This window comes from Rhamphochromis sp. 'chilingali' (genome assembly GCF_963969265.1).
Source record: "Rhamphochromis sp. 'chilingali' genome assembly, chromosome: 21".
Lineage (NCBI taxonomy): Eukaryota > Metazoa > Chordata > Actinopteri > Cichliformes > Cichlidae > Rhamphochromis > Rhamphochromis sp. 'chilingali'.
Window position 1 is genome coordinate 1,366,593 of NC_137949.1, and position 15,380 is coordinate 1,381,972.

Sequence of the window (15,380 nt, forward strand, 5' to 3'; positions counted from 1 at the left end):
TGCTTGCCTGTCTTCCCTGACACTTTTTGTTACCTTCCCCCATTGCCTGGACCTTTTAGTGCAACGTAACAGACATTCCCTTCTCTAATACAAGTCTGGAAGATGCTCATCATCTCCCCTGTCTGCCAACTTTCCATCACAGCTATTCCTGAATATTCTCTGCTTTGCAATCTACAAACTAACTCCTCGCTCCTTTTCCACAGACTTGGGTCCTCTGGTTTTTCAGTTTTATCCCGTACTTATGCACACTGTGCGCTATTGTTGTATCGCTATTTTCTCCAGTAAATTTTCTTGTATTTAAGATGTGGTTCTAATAAATTCACTATTCTTTACATAGATAAATAAAAATTTGAAGATGATTCTGGAAATAATTATTACACTAAAAATCTCTGTATATACATGAAAAATATTTCAGTCTATTGTCAATTTTTCACACATATTATTATTTTTGCGTATATTAAACATGTGTAAATATATATTATTGGCATTAAGTAACCTCACCAGCAGACCAGCTGCTGTTCGCGACTGTCACTTCCTGAGCCTGGTTCTGCCAGAGTTTTTCTAGGAGTAATAAAAATCTCCTTATGGTTATACCGGTGACATATAACACCGCTGCAGTAAACACCAGCCAGGTATCAAAGGTCTTTATTCACAATATTAGATGAGGCATAGTTACCTGACTGCTGGCATGTGGCGGCAGCATGCTGGAAAGCGATGGATGGAAATGATGAAGGAATTCAAGCTGCAGGACGTCGCCTGCTCTCACTCTCCATCTGGACAGCTTTATTTCCATGATCCCTACAAACCATGTTGAGACTTGGCTTTAATCACTCAGCAAGGGGTTGTCTGCAAAGGTCAGCTTCATTGATTAAGTGCAGAAGGGGAGTGCTGTCATCTTTTATGCCAGGAATGGCGATCTCTCTAAATTTCTCTGTAGGAGACTGCATTGGAGATGTACGCTGGATCCTCTATTAATTATGTTGGAACATTGCTTACAGAATAAATCAGTCTCGCTTTAAAGGGCTGAGTTCTTCACTAAATAAAAGGACATTTTAAAAAACTCACCTACTAGGTTCAGTACCACCTCCTCGCTTGGATTTCTTGTTTATAACTGTTGTATCTGATACCTCACTTGTATTATTACACTACAGGACATTACCTACAGTATAAGAGTGTGTGTTTAAAGACACAGGGTATAACACAAAATGGGTTGGCAACATGTGATTTGTTTAACAGGGTTTCCCCAGACATGTCTTGACGTGTCTGGCCTGGATGTTTTTGCCCAATACATTCTTAAAAATGCAGTTTCTGACAAGACACTTAATATGGAAGCCTGGAACTGTCATTTGTGACCAGGATTTGTCCTTTAAGGTGGAAATGAGGCACTAACTGTATACAGCGGCCCCTCGTTTATCGCCGGAGTTACGCTCTAAAAATAACCCGCGATAGGTGAAATCCACGAAGTAGCCAGCTTTACTTTTTAAAATTATCATAGATGTTTTAAGGCTGTAAAACCCCTCACTACACACTTTATACTCTTTTCTCACACAGGCATGAACATTTTCACACTTTTCTCTCTTGTTTAAACCTTCATAGAAAAATAAGTCCAGTAACCGAAGATCAAACCCTGTTTTCAGGTCCAGAACTTGGGAATAGAGCAGCTGCCAGAGGATTCAACATTCATGAATCATTAATGAATCAATGAATCAGAAGTCCAAGTTTTTGTGTGATGGTTAGCACCATCATCTGCCTTTTGGGTGCTACCACAGCTGCCTTTGACGGCGCAAAACGTTTCGTGGACATCGTTGTGTTTGTTGGGGAGAAAATTTCATTTCAGAGTCACACTGCTAGCAATCGAAGATTTATGTAAATTTAACAACCTGAACACATTCTGTACTGTACAGGAGACATAGCCAGGGACCACTGTAAAGGCTAATTTACATGATGGAGCCCTGCTCTTAAACTGACATAGATGTAAACTGTCTAAACAGCTGAAAGGGCTTAGAGTTTTTGAAAGATGTTTTGGTTACTGGGTCGGTCGGTTGGTTGTGGTTAACAGACTTACATTAGTTTATGTTAGTTAAACAGTAGTGGAAACAATAGCACTGTTCTGAACATCTGCTTTGCCACCTAAATGCGTGGCTCGGTACACCCGGTTTGTCAAGGAAAAGTTGTAGTTTTGGATCAATCTTGTTGGTCCGGTGATTCAAACAGACTCTTTTTTTATAAAGTGCTTTACAACAGAAGATGGCGCTACACATGTTTTTAAAACCTTGGCACTTATTTCTTAAATCCACACAGAGTTACATCTATGTCGTTTTTTGAGAGCAGAGCTCCATGATGTATTAAGCTTTATATGTGTAGTGTTTCATTTACACTTTCAGGCACACATTAAACATTAAATTATCAGGTTGTTCTACAAACTCCCTGGAGTATGTTACAAGGTTAACTCACAATACTAAAACATTTTGTGATGGCACCTTTAGTGAAATAAAGATCATTACTGTTTGCTATAAAATTAAAACTTTGCCATGCCTCTGCACTACACCATCACAGAATTAAACTCACTGTTTAATGTAACGGTCTGTGGATGTTTTAGCATCTGAAATGTAGCTGCTTGTTCTGTTTTGTGAGGACTGCAAGGAGCTTTGAGCAGCACTTGGTTACATGTATCAGTCACTGACTGCTTTTCTACTCTATTGGAGCACTTTCTTACTACAAGCCTCTTTCACACACACACACACACACACGCACATTTATGTAAGCTAAATGAGAGTGTGCAAGCACTTTTCGCCTAACGTTCACACACAGGAGCAACTCAGGGTTCAGTATCTGCCTCATGCAGCCAGGGGATCAAACCTTCCACAGACGTATGATTAGCCAACACGTTCTCACTCCCAACTCGTCAAACGTGTGACGCATGGTCAGGCTCCCTCTGCTGCACTTATGGACGCGCAGGGTACCCCTCTCGCGTCGGGAATTGACGTGAAGGGTCCTCCGATTGAAGAGATTGCCGCGGAAGTGCCTTTTGTCGGTATATTTAGACATTTTCCAAATCACATTGTAGTGACGTATACAGAACACAATAAATTATATAATGTAAACAACTACCTGAAAAACAGGTAGAACAATACTTTTGTATGGTTTATTGCATTTACGGAGGGAGTGATGTATGCTGGGTAATGGCACAGCTAGCTACTGGGTGACTTTATTCACCCGCTTCGGCTGTTATCAGTCCATACAATGGGCGTCATTAGCACAAATCAGTCCCATAGATATGGGCCATCTCCTGCTAGATTGTTCAGAAGGTTGTTCTCATCCATCCAGATGGAGGATCACTAACAGGAGCGTGGAAGACTCCAGAATCCACTCTGGCTGGAATCCGGTGGATACAGCAGTGTTTACAGGTAAGACCATTTAAACGGACAGCATTTATAGAATGACCATTAAACGTCAGCGAGTGTCAGTAATGTTAATGTGGTTATGTTAGTAATACACCGAGTGCTAATATAACAGCTTTAAGATGCATTTGTAGATGTTATTACGTGTTTTACCGTCTTTATGGTGCTAGCTTAAAGTTACGGTGTAAACGTTAGCTTATATTGGAGGAAAGCTGTTACTGGTTAAACGATGTTAGCACAGAAATATTAGCTTCTGTCATGACTGATGAAGTTACTAGTTAATAAAGTTTCCAGTAAAGTGATTAATCGCAGCCACAGATTGACAGCAAATATCTCGATTAGCTTCAGTGCATCTGTAATAAATATGTGCAAGTTTCAGTGCTTCGTTTAAACTGTATGATACTTATACTGACCCAGGGTCAGTGTAAAATACAATCCTAGCTGTGTGAACAAAGCCTGGCTCCTTTAATCCTGCATGACAAACCTCAGGATGCAGGTTATTATTACTCTTTCCTGCTGGCACACCTGTCACACCTGAGAGTCAGCTAGAAACTTACAGTGACGTGGACATCATGCAAAGACCGCCAGACTCTGTAATACTGCAAATGATCAGTGACTCAGGTTAACACTAAACTTTAAACGGTACCTCTGTGTCTCTGTGTGCTGAACATCTAGGATTGGGTCAGGCTGCATTGACTGTGGGACTTTAATGTGTTAAAAGCAGGTTGAAGACGGCTCAGAAACATTTGAAGATTAAAATTTAGCATTATGGCTGCTGGTGGTTTGTAAAGCCTCTACTCAGCTGTATTTTTGTTACTAATTTATGTTTGTTGTTGTTTAACACAGATTTCAGAAGAGCAAATATGCTTAATAGTTTAACTAGATGTCATTTGTCAGTGTGGGACTGCTGAGTCACCTGAAGAACTCATTTCATTCATTCTCCACATGATGTTCATTTACAGAAATGTTTCACAGGAACTGATTTCTCCCAAAGGTTGAACTAGTGTGTTTCCATAGATTACCTCTGTATGAATGTACTTCTTAAATGAAGGCAAGTGTTTGTCCTTTTTTGTTCCTCAGGTACAGTACGTGATATCAAGGGCAGGCGGTCAACACTGGGGGTAGACAAGAAGCAGACGTACATCCAAGAGGGAGCTGCAGTGAGGTCAGAGATCAGAATCTGAAACAGCTCAGGTTTATATTTTAGAGGTTATAAAAATCAAAATGTATTATTTAAAGAAACCTTTAAATAATAGTCATAATTATGATTATTATAACAAATATAAAACATTTAAGTGGATTTTCTGTTACACATATTGTGTTAGCTCTGCAATAAACTGGCAGCCTGTCTTTGTCCTGTATCAGCTGGGATAGGCTTCATCCTCCCGCAACCCTGAATTGGATACATTGTATTCCAATGATGTAATCTGATCATTTACAAACTCAAGGTATCTAATCAAAATGTAAGTAATAATTATAAAATGGGAAAGCAGAAATAAGTGTGACATGAATGTAAATGTGTGAGCTGACATAGAGCTACATGCAGTCTGAAAAACCTTTGTTGTCAAGTTTGCAGGTATATCAGCACGAGACATTCTTACATAGAAGAGACGTTAAAGTCTCTGACTCAGTGAAGCATTATTGGTCCCGTCTGTTTGGATAAATATAATAACCTGATGTTTGTCCATTTATTGACACATTTTCTTAAGTGCTTATCCAGCTCAGGATCACAGTGGAGCTGCAGCTGGATATGTTCAGTAAATAAACCTTACAAAAGTTAACAATAAACCTGCATCCATGTACGTTGTTGTCCACAGGATGAGAAAATCAAACTGGAAGACTGTGGAACATGTTAATAAATGTTTGTGTGTTTATGCCTGTGTCTTTCACAGGAGGCGCTGGAAGGTTTCCCTAATAGTTCCTGGTGAATCAAAGCAGAACCATAAAGGTTGCTGGATTGCATGATGGCCTTACCCCTGAGCCGTCATCCTGTTAAAGGAGGAACCAGTTAGAAGCTGTTTTCAAAGTAGCTGAGCAGATTTCATCTCAAGTAAGCAATTAACTGTTTGTTCGTTTGTTCTGCCACTTAAAGAGCATTTAAGGACGTCTTTTGAGTGTCCAGCTGAATTAATTCTACTGGCTCTCATGGTCATTTGTTATTATAGACATATTTTTCATGTTCATCCAGCTATTTAGTAAATTCTATCTATTTAGTAATATCCGTCAGCTATAAAATGTAATATAAATATAAAAATATCTAAATATCTCCTGCTCCTTATATTTTAATGATGTAAGTCTGTTTACATTAGCATTCCTCACATATCAATGAGATGCTGTACAGTACAATCCTACTGACACAGCAGAGGGATAACGACGGCTATTCAACATCGTTACACGACACATTCGAGCTGCATGATGCAGACAAAGTGACTAAATCATCTTTTTGTGGTTTATTGTCTTCAAACCAGCAGACAAAGCTGATGGCAGAAGATGTCAGAGAAGAACTTCAGGCCGTGGACTGGAAAGGTATTTTTTTCTTGTTATCAAAGACATTTGGAGTGGCAGCTTCTACAACTGGTTGTGCTAAAGTACAGCTTACAGTCTAAGAAGTCACAGTGTTGATATTCAGCACAAAGAGAAAAGCTCACTTGTTTGAATTTATTTACAATCATAGTTTTATAAATTCTGACTGTAAACATCTTTTACAGCTTTGATATGGTTTGACACTTGATATCAGGTTTAATTTAAAGGTTTCTGTTTCCCAATGAGCCATTTACACTGACCAGTGTTTCACTTTAACTGTAACACATTCATTATTTAGATTCAACAGAGAAATAACTGAATGTAAAAATGGCAGCCCTCAGGCAGGTTTATAGAGATACATGCATGCATTATGAAATTTATGTATCCCAGATAATTGTTATTCATCTAGTCATGGCAGACCTACCTCTTCCTCCCAAGTTAACTGCAACCCAAAAGAACTAGTGGGGCTATTTACACACTCACAACCAGTGTGGGGTAAAAAGAGCCACCAAAAAAGCTGTCAGCCACAGATGTGCTAGAAGAGTTAGAAACTCTACTTATGGAGAAACTTTCTAATTCTAACAGAGGACAGGTCCTCCTGCCCAAATAACATGATATAACCCCACATACAGCCCAGCCATAAAATGAACCAAGTCATTTAATTAAAGACAGCATGGGACCAAATGCATGTAACCAGCCTGCACCAACCTGACATTTCTTCCTCCTGAATTAAATGAATGAATGGATGAAAGTTAAATGACTACAAACCTAAAGCCACTAGTTCCCACACTGGAGCTCCCTGACACTGTGTGTTAACCGTATTTAGCTTGTATCAACAGTTGTAACAGGCTAAGCCACCTGAGACACTGCATTGAATTTGTTCCTGTCTTAATGATTTCAACTCAGATGTTCTGCTTTTTCATTTCAGTAGATCAAAGCAGCTCGTGCTCCTTCTGCTTCCAATTTAGAAGAAGAAGAAGAAGGCGAAGGCTTCAGCAAAGTGGCGTTCATGGTCTCAGTGAACAGTCACGGTCACACACTGCATGTGGTTTTAAAAGCAACATGTCTGTTCACCACAACAATGGAGATGTGTAATATTAGTGCAGCTACGGTTTGTTTTTGAACATCAGTTCTGTTTTCTACTTTGATCACTTAGACCAAAAAAGTGTTGTTTTCAGATTCTTTCTTTTAAATCTATAAAGCACCTGCTCATTTTTTATTACAATTAGTTTCACATAAATGTTAGTGTTTCCTTTATGATCTTTTAATGCTTACACTACACTGTACACATTAGAGACATTTCTGTTACCTGTTTCTGTTGACTCAGAGTTGTGAAATGTTCTTTTATTTGATACACAATATGAAGTTCATAATTTTCTTACAAATAAAACTCTGATGACAAACATGAACAGCTGTGCTTATTTCTGAGACATGAGTTTTTGAATGTGTTCATATTTAGACAGTGTGCATCTGTCTGCTGAAACTGTAATGGTGAACCTGAGGTGATGGTCAACAGAAGGCAAATATATATCAGTATAAAACAATATTGAAGTAATGTCTTTACCCTCTGCAGCGTGTGGACGCTGTGCACGCAATCACCTTATTCACTGTAGTAAACATGCACCGCTAGCTCACGTGACTGACTGTCTCCATGGTTACATCGTATATTATTAGCTATGTAAACAGCTTCCAAAGATACCGCCATAGCTCTCTGCAGCTGTAACACTTTCACACTTTGCAAATCATTTCACGTGTTTGATAGTTATGAAGACAGAATGTGTTTTTAAGGTCATGCTAGGCGGTTGCTATGGTGGTTGCTGTGGACTTGGGTGGACCGCGTCCGATTCCTGTTATTAGCTGTCCGCCGCAGGAAGGCTGCGTTCCATTTACAAGTAGTGACAGTCTGCCGCAACTCGAACTCAAACCCCGCTTTGTTCTTTAATTATAGGCCTTTTATAGCCGTTCATGACACACACACACATAAAGCATTTTGCCTCAACATGAGAATGCAAGTTTACCTAACCTAACCTTAAAGTATCTGATATAGGATAGAAAAATGAAGCAACCAGAGATTTAATGATGAAGACTCTGGGTTCTGTAGTTCACGTTTTACAGTCCTGAATGACTCTTTGCATATGATTTATTGAAGAGGACTTTAGAATGCACTTTACATTTAGACTGTTGCTGTTTCTTTTTTACATTGTTGCCGTGTTATGTCATGAATAAGGTTCACCTGCTGGGGGTTTGATGGATCAGCTGGACAATACAGTCAAAGACAGACTTCATTCATCATATGCAAGAATCCTAGTTGGATTTTTGTTGTCACTCGTGTTTTTGAACCAAATATTGAAAACAATTCTGACAGACTGGATACCTGGTCAGGGTGTACATTACCTTGTACTCAAGCATCCCAGGACAGAGCCCTGCCCCACCATGAGCCTGGGTGGATCCGTGGTTATAATATAAAAGGACCGATACTGAATATGAATATTTCATGGAAATTGAATTATAATACGAATTAGTAATAAGGGTTTCTCTGCGCCCTTATCTACCCCATACTCAAAGAGCTGCGGGCAGAGAGGGTGACAGGAGTGGATGGCACTGAAGAGAAGATGCTCGGTTTCTGGAGTCTCCTGGTCCTGTCAGTATTAGTAGGATGCATCTGCTGTGTCTTCTCGTGGATGCTCACCTACCTTGACTCGTTCCAGCCTGGTATGGATTTCCCAACACTGCGGATAGTGGCCCACGTCAGAGACGTTTAATATTGATTACATATGTCTGAATTGCTAACCCTAACCCTAGCTCAACAGACCACAATGCCCTGGACTGTCAGTATTATTACATGCTGTGAACATAAGTACCTTTGATCACAGTTTAAAAGAGAAGGAATATTGGAAAGAAAGATCAACATTGTGATATTGTTTCTTCCAAACTGACCAGAAACATGCTTGTCAGACTCTCACAGCAAAGGATCAGACTCACTGTGCATGACAGCTCAGGCCAATGATGTCTGTTAGATTGTCAGTTGTTTAGTGCTTCTGTACAGTGAGGGTCACGTCTCTATTTCAGAATAATTAATATGCCGAAAACACAAAGTTGATTGTCTTCCAATATTCTAGCATAATTAAAAAACTTTGACTTTGTAAGTACATATTATTAGTCCTAATGCCAGCATGATTCTTCATAACTCCTGCTTTGAAATACTGAACTTTAAAATGTACCTGATGAAAGATCATTTACAGTGGCACTCTGTCAGGATCATTCTGACTGTAAGATCACTGTATTAATCTGAATCCTTCTGAAATGTGCTGTGAATGAATGCTGATGCAACTCACTGTGGGAAAGCTGTTAATAAAATGAATCTGTGACACATGCAACACATTCACAGAGGAAGACGACACAAAGGGAGGACACGCAGAGGCTGTGTTGAAGTCAGAAATCCAAATCTTTATTAAAAAACAGGCGGCGGTTACAAACAGGAAGACAAGCAGTCCATCAAACAGTCTACAGGGTCAAACATACAGAGAATTCAAACAGCAGTAAAAAATAACTGGACACTGAAAAACTTAAAGCAATGTGTGACGCAATAAAAGGAAGCAGCGCAGTATATTCACTGAATTATCATCAATTACAAAAGAGAAAAACGACGATTTTTAAGGATTATTTTCTTAAATGCAGTTAGAGTGTGGCTGGTAAAGATGGAAACATACAGAATGTAAACTGTGTGAGCTTGTGAACTTTGTTAGTAACAAATGAGGTTAAAAACCCAAAACAGACAAAACACAGAAAGAGGCTCTCACTATTCGTTCATAATTAGAAAGAAACATTCTGGTCGTGGATTTTTACAGTCTTAGTTCCGCTCGCTGTCATCATTATAATCATCATGATCAATGGCGAGGTCCTGAGGTGGGCGGGGCTGTCTCTGGTGATGTCACCATGAAGGAACAGCATCTGGCACGTGTTGGTGAAACATCCCAGTACACTGGTGTAGTTTCCTCTCCAGCTGTTTGACATGTGACACTTGAACATTAAGGGGAAGAAGAAGAAACAGTGTTAGGTCAGGTGACCACATGGTTTCTAAAGTAACTGACAGGAAGTAACCAGGCCGTTAGAAATGGATGGCATGTGTTTAGAGTTACTGGAGTTGGGTAACTCTACTTACCAAAAGCAGAAGCACACAGATGAAGGATCAGATGCTGAATGTTGCAGGAACATGCTCATGTGTGGTGGTCATTCAGTGCTGCAGGTTAGACAGTCCAAGACTGATATGCTGCCCATCTGAGAGTTTGAAAACACACATGCAAAGATTTATTTTGTGTTACAGTCAAAGTTGGATGTTCATTTTTGTCCTTTAAAAATGTTTGTGTATTTGAAAGCACTAACATTTAAGGATGACTTGGATCGTCTCCTTTAAAGGGGAGACAAGTGTGTCCACGGATCCACGTCACTTTACCTGGATGATGACTCCTCCCCCCTCACTCTGAAACACTCCTAATATAACCAAGCAAATAAATAATATTGAAGATTTACTTACATCATTACAAAAACATCAAAAACATCTCCTTTGATTCTATTTCTCCATTCCTGCTGAACATCAGGCAACAAATATCTCAATAAATCACAGTAAAATGTAAAGCACATGTTTTCTCTGCTTTGTCTAACCTCTGCAGAGCCTCTGTCAAGAAAAACATATCTGTAAGCATAAAACAAATATACATTTCATAACACGTCACTGGACAAACCTCGGTCAGTTGATTTCCTCTGTGCAGTGCAGATGAGCATCAGTCAGCAAGTCAAGGTGGTGAGATGGACTGGTGTCCTTTGTGACTCTGCTGGTTCTTCTGAGGAAACACCACCGTTTCTCCACACTGTCACCATCTGTGAGCACAAACTGCTGCTCTGCCAGCATGTAGGACATCACATATCACACACAGGGGTGAAGAAACATCAGAGCTCAACTTTGGATACTTTAGATCTAAACAGATCAAAGTAGCTCTTAGTTTCAGCAATCAGTGAGCAGACAAACATGATACCAAACTGATTCTGTATGAATACAATATGGTATTTTCAATACAGGTGTCAAATTAATTTATTAAAACTAATACAGATATATGTATATATATATTTTTTGATAAATTAGTTTGCTAAATTATAAGAATATATTTTTTTTCATTTAACAATTGCAACTGAAAGAAATTAAATATTGAACAAAAATATATTGTCACATTCTGAGCATGCTCAGCATGCTGAAAGACTTGAAGTTGCTACAGATTTTAAGAAGTGATAATTATAGGGAAAAAACTTCTCTTTTTCATCCGTTTAATCAAACATTTGATGCCTCAGCTGTCTCAGTCCTGTAGCGTTCTGCAACTACAACTAACCTGAGGCTTGGATTTGGCTGCAGGTGCCCCTGTACATCCTTCTCAGCAGCACACATGTGGGTACCATTTAATCCCACTTCTTCCTGAGCTTTGCTTCATCACAAGACCAAAGGTGGCATCCCGTGTCAGTCTTATCATCATCCAGAAGAAACATTTGAAGAAACATCATGGAGAAGAAACATTTACGCGCCTCCTGGTTTTGTTTTCTGATCCTGCAAAAAGACTGAGGACAACAAAGCCCAGAGAACACGAGATACACAACATCCAACATTCAGACTCAACAGCCTCCATAAATGAAGAGCACCAGGTTGGTTCAGTTATAGTAGATATAAGCATACTTCACATTACTGGGTATGAATAATAATGAGGAGGCAAACTTTGAAGATGCAGAGCATGATGTCCCATCATCAGACTGTAAACAAACATCCACCAGGCTTCTTTGTTGCCAAAATTGATGATTCTCCCATCAGGGATCAGTAGAGTGTATTAACCTGTGGTATAAGCAGCAGTCACTGAAATATTACTCTTTCAGATAAGAAATCTAGCACATAAAAGCCAGGGTGGGAGGGATCTCTGCAAACTGACTTACCTCTGCAAGTGTGAAGCTCAACAAAAATCTGACTCTCCAGTCACTGACAAACAAAAACTCCAGCTGGGAGATAGAAAACGCTGTCTGGGTCTTGCTGGATGTTGCTGGTCAGAGTCCACACATTAGCAGAGTGCTTCTTGGTCCCACTGACCCATGTGGACAGTGACTGTGGAGAACTGTTCTGGAAAACAGAGAAGAGAATTAAAATAACAAAAAGCCAAACAGGATTTCCACAAAGACTCTCTTGGAATCAGCAATCAAAAAAAAAAAAACACTGGTTCATATTTCAATTAAATATGAACAGGTTCCTTAAATGTACGCAGTTCAGATCTGATTTAATTTAATTTCCTTCACACAGCACATTCGTCCAGGCTGACAGGTAAACATAGAATTAATCTCAGGTAACATGACTCATAGTAGAGTTTCAGTAAGAAAGATTGCAGGCTCTAATATTATTACCACACAATCCAAGGACACACCAACAGCTCAGATTTGTAGAACTATTTAAACAAATGTCTTCTGAATATTCAATTCAGGTTCACAGTGGGAAGGGGGGGTGTCGTGGAATTTTTTAAATAAAGTCTGCAACACAGAAAGAGCTGTGATCAAGCTATTTATTACTGCGCCAACACACATCAAACATCACAGTTCAGTCATGTCAGCGCTGCCACAGAGGTCGTGCTCCTGCTCCTTTATGCATTCCAAGGAAGAGGAAGTTAAACTGATCACACCACACTTCACGTGTCTTGCTATGAAACCTAACGTATCAATGGTTAAGCTGTTTTGTGCCCTTGGCCTTATCAGCACCTGTAAAGGGAGTTGTTTTCTCAAACTGCTGACGCTGAAGTAAGTTCATCTAGTTTTAGAAACTTTCACTGAACAGTAACAGTGTCACAACTAAGCACATGCATAAGCACTTAAATACTTTAAATGAGAATAACAGAACATTTCTATTACAGAGGCTAGAGCCTGTCCCAGTAGTCATAGGTAGAGCACACCTGGACAGGTCACCAGTCTGTCAGAGGACTAACACAGAGACAGACATCAGAGTAACAAATCTATTTAAAATTAATGTAAGTTTGCTGCAGCTGTATGTATGAACATGTGTTTCTGTGCTCACAGTCCACCTCTCAGGAACCTGCAGTTCACTTTTAGTCTACTTTAAACAGACCTCACAAAAGGCTGATGTGGCTGGATCAGTAGTCTGATTTGAGTACGATACCTTTGGCCAGGGATTACTCTGGTGCATCGCTTCACTGCAGTCTTACGTATTTTCCCCACACCTGAATAAAAAATACTGATATATACAAATAACAGCTTCAGCTGATGCAGCCTGACCCAATCCTAGATGTTCAGCACACAGAGACACAGAGGTACTGTTTAAAGTTTAGTGATAACTTGAGTCACTGATCATTTGCAGTATTACAGAGTCTGGCAGTCTTTGCATGATGTCCACGTCACTGTAAGTTTCTAGCTGACTCTCAGGTGTGACAGGTGTGCCAGCAGGAAAGAGTAATAATAACCTGCATCCTGAGGTTTGTCATGCAGGATTAAAGGAGCCAGGCTTTGTTCACACAGCTAGGATTGTATTTTACACTGACCCTGGGTCAGTATAAGTATCATACAGTTTAAACGAAGCACTGAAACTTGCACATATTTATTACAGATGCACTGAAGCTAATCGAGATATTTGCTGTCAATCTGTGGCTGCGATTAAACACTTTACTGGAAACTTTATTAACTAGTAACTTCATCAGTCATGACAGAAGCTAATATTTCTGTGCTAACATCGTTTAACCAGTAACAGCTTTACTCCAATATAGGCTAACGTTTACACCGTAACTTTAAGCTAGCACCATAAAGACGGTAAAACACGTAATAATATCTACAAATGCATCGTAAAGCTGTTATATTAGCACTCGGTGTATTACTAACATAACCACATTAACATTACTGACACTCGCTGACGTTTAATGGTCATTCTATAAATGCTGTCCGTTTAAATGGTCTTACCTGTAAACACTGCTGTATCCACCGGATTCCAGCCAGAGTGGATTCTGGAGTCTTCCACGCTCCTGTTAGTGATCCTCCATCTGGATGGATGAGAACAACCTTCTGAACAATCTAGCAGGAGATGGCCCATATCTATGGGACTGATTTGTGCTAATAACGCCCATTGTATGGACTGATAACAGCCGAAGCGGGTGAATAAAGTCACCCAGTAGCTAGCTGTGCCATTACCCAGCATACATCACTCCCTCCATAAATGCAATAAACCATACAAAAGTATTGTTCTACCTGTTTTTCAGGTAGTTGTTTACATTATATAATTTATTGTGTTCTGTATACGTCACTACAATGTGATTTGGAAAATGTCTAAATATACCGACAAAAGGCACTTCCGCGGCAATCTCTTCAATCGGAGGACCCTTCACGTCAATTCCCGACGCGAGAGGGGTACCCTGCGCGTCCATAAGTGCAGCAGAGGGAGCCTGACCATGCGTCACACGTTTGACGAGTTGGGAGTGAGAACGTGTTGGATTAGCAGACATCCCGCTTTACCTCCAAAGCCACAGTCACCTGGTAGTTGCCACATGTATTTTTTCATTGGTTTTTTGTGAGAAAGTGAGCTGCATAGGGGATTGGTGAACAGGAGAAAGGTGAGACGAATAGAAAGGTTCTCAGATGTCCACAGGCATCATACGTCAGACCCTCAGTTGACCTGCCAATGACCCGTTAGCGTCAGAGGCCTGTGTGTCTGTGTGTATTAGTGCATTTGAATTATGTAAAGAGACAAATGGTGCAGGAGTTACAACCCCGCGTGATTAGAAGGTGGGGTTTTTCATACTCATGTCTGTTTAAACATCGTTTAGCCTGACTGAAGCACAAATCTGCACTCGAGCGTCCATTCTCTGCACACGTCTGTAGGAGTAGTGTTTCTTATTTTATTTATATTTACAACAACCTTGCAGACAATCTGAGGTCTGCTCAATCACTGCTAGTTCACTTTATTAAAATGCAATTTGGGAAAGCCCATCCACATCATGGAATACACACCTCTGTAGCTGTTTATTCCTGCATTTATTCTCTATTATTCTATATTTAATTCAGCTTAAATACCTTTATTGTACGTATGCATTCCATGTGCAAGAAGAGGTCAAGGTGAGATTCACATAGGAGGAACAACAGGTGAATATATCTTGCCTTCACATCCTCCTTGTGCTCCCTGCAGTCCTCAATAACGCTGACCTGCTGAATACTTCCATACAGCCAGCCCTCCCCAGGGTCTCATACACCTAGGCTTGACCTAACCCCCAACCCCCAAGCTCCGACCATCAAGGACCAAGACCCAGTGAAACACTGAAGGGTCACGGTCAAGGGCTAAATGTTTGCTCTCACGCACACACAGCAGCTGTCATCATCCATCACCTGGGTGTGTTTTAGAGTCAGTCTACTTCTCCATGTCAACACAGACACTATTGATTT

General features: G+C 40.0%; 2 long non-coding RNA genes across 3 annotated transcripts; one reads left to right on the top strand and one right to left on the bottom strand.

Moving 5' to 3' along the window:
• Positions 1–3,043: 3,043 nt before the first annotated feature.
• LOC308389016 lies at positions 3,044–7,321 on the top strand. The gene is made up of 5 exons (XR_013970204.1): positions 3,044–3,407; positions 4,482–4,566; positions 5,294–5,451; positions 5,870–5,927; positions 6,853–7,321. It is a non-coding gene; the product is annotated as an uncharacterized lncRNA (long non-coding RNA).
• A 2,366-nt stretch (positions 7,322–9,687) lies between these two features.
• LOC308389553 lies at positions 9,688–14,424 on the bottom strand. 2 transcript variants are annotated; one of them, XR_013970301.1, is made up of 7 exons: positions 13,908–14,424; positions 11,895–12,075; positions 11,306–11,796; positions 10,667–10,823; positions 10,308–10,415; positions 10,087–10,202; positions 9,688–9,944 (listed from the first exon to the last, which is right to left on the bottom strand). It is a non-coding gene; the product is annotated as an uncharacterized lncRNA (long non-coding RNA). The 2 variants fall into 2 exon arrangements; XR_013970302.1 differs by having other exon boundaries at positions 9,690–9,944; positions 10,378–10,415.
• Between the last annotated feature and the right edge of the window lie 956 nt (positions 14,425–15,380).